The following is a 2,082-nucleotide window of genomic DNA, read 5'->3' on the forward strand; positions in this document are numbered from 1 at the left end:
TGTATGTTAATATCATTTAAATTTAATTACATATCCTATCAAATTTAAAAAAAAAAATTGTCTGGATTAATAAAATTGATTTATACGTTCGCACCAATTTAATTATATATGTAATAGTTATTGACTTTTAATTATTCAATATATATTTATTATTTCATAATATGTAAGAACATATAATACATAAAATAATTTTTATATATAATGTTTATCTCGCGCTAGGCGCGGATCTTAATCTAGTATATACTATACAGTTGCAGTTGCGGATTTTAAGCATTAATATTCAAAAAATAAATTATTAATATTATTATTATATTTGATTAATGTTATTATTTAGATTATTTTTACTTATGTTATGTATTTATATGATTGTAGATATTAGTATAATTGTTGCAAAATCATTTTAAATTTATCATCTTTATATATTTAAAATGGCTTTAACTTTATAATTTAAAACTAATTATATATGTTAAACTATATACTTATGCATAAAATTGGAATTTAAAATATATTTATGTTCAGTTTTTTTCAAAAGTAATGTATATATATTAATCTTATACTTATATTTTGTGTAAAAATATATATCCGTATATATCTCGTTTAGACGTCCATCTATACAGTTAAACGCTATACAATCATCTAACGCGTAATGAACGCATAGCGCGTCTTAGAACACCGGATATACCGAATAAACTCTTGGTAGTGAATGCATGCAGGTTCATTCATCGAGATGATTCCACGAGTTAAGATCTTGATATTCGCATTATTCAAATTTCCAATAATATGGATAGAACACGAAATATTTACTCCAGAAGACACAATTCAAGTTTCCAATTACCTAAAAAGACACTTTGAGCTCTGTGAACACTTCTTCTTAGTGAATTGTCTTATCTATCCCTCAACTATGTGAACTCTCTCTTTTCTTTGAATCATTAACTAGATGGAACCTTTTAACTAGAACCACTTTAATATTTTTAAAACAATAAAGCTAATTCCTTTTTTTTCTTTATTAAAAACGTCTTTACCTATTCCCTTCCTAAATTCCTAGATCTTGTAACATCTCAGAAAACAAATCATAATCCTCTTTCTCTCTGTCTCAGATTTCTCGATCCAGAAATTGTAGTGTCCGTAATCACGCCGCTTTGCTTCGGTTTCAATCTCCGACATGGAAGGTTTGTTTCTCGTTTCACAAGCAATAACATAATTATAGTTTGTCCTAGCGGCTTAAAAACAAAACTCACTGTTTCTTGATGAATCTTTGTTTCATTGCAGAGAACAGAGAATACCATGTCTCCCCGAGAGACTTTTCGCAACAGATTGGTTCTCCTGTCGCCGTCTGAATATTAGTCAAGACCTAACACACTTGCTTTCATCCGCCATCGTCTTTGTGGTTCTCCAGAATTTGTGGACAAGATAGTTATGGACAAGATACTTGTGGTCAAGAGAATTGTGTTAACATTTTTATAAAGAAGCCATGCAATTCAAACCTCGTACTCACAAACATGTATACATGAAACCTCGTTCTCATTTTGTAGATTCCAAGAGACAAACCCTAGTTTTCCTTCTTCCCTGACTTCTTGTAGATCTAGAAACTCAAACCTTCGTAAAACTCTATTCAAGTTTCTAAAAATCAGATCTTCTCCGGCGATAATCGAGTTCGTCATTAACCACCGCCAGCCACCGTTGATTGAGAGAAACCCATCATGGAAGGTGAGTTCCGTTTCGTCCTCTGTCTCCACCGCTGTTGTTTCTTCATCTACCACCGACAGCCACCGTTAATGATTTTTCCTTTTTTCAGATCCTGCAGAGGACGCCGTAGCCCACCGTCTTCCCATGAGGCTCTTCGCAACTGATAGATTCTCGAGGCTCAGTCCCGTGGAAACGATGGCGGTGGCGGTGGAGGGCGTGGTAGAAGAAGCGGTGGATACCACAGTGGAGGTGGTGGTGGTTGTGGAGGCGATGGTGGAAGACGTGAGTATGGATACAATGGTGGTGGTTGGTGGAGGTGGCTGCCGAATCTTCATCCACAAAACCTTGAACATGAGACCTCATCCATAAGATCTTCATCCACAAAACCTTGAACAT

This window comes from Brassica oleracea, chromosome C8, assembly GCF_000695525.1.
Source record: "Brassica oleracea var. oleracea cultivar TO1000 chromosome C8, BOL, whole genome shotgun sequence".
NCBI classification, from domain to species: Eukaryota; Viridiplantae; Streptophyta; class Magnoliopsida; order Brassicales; family Brassicaceae; genus Brassica; species Brassica oleracea.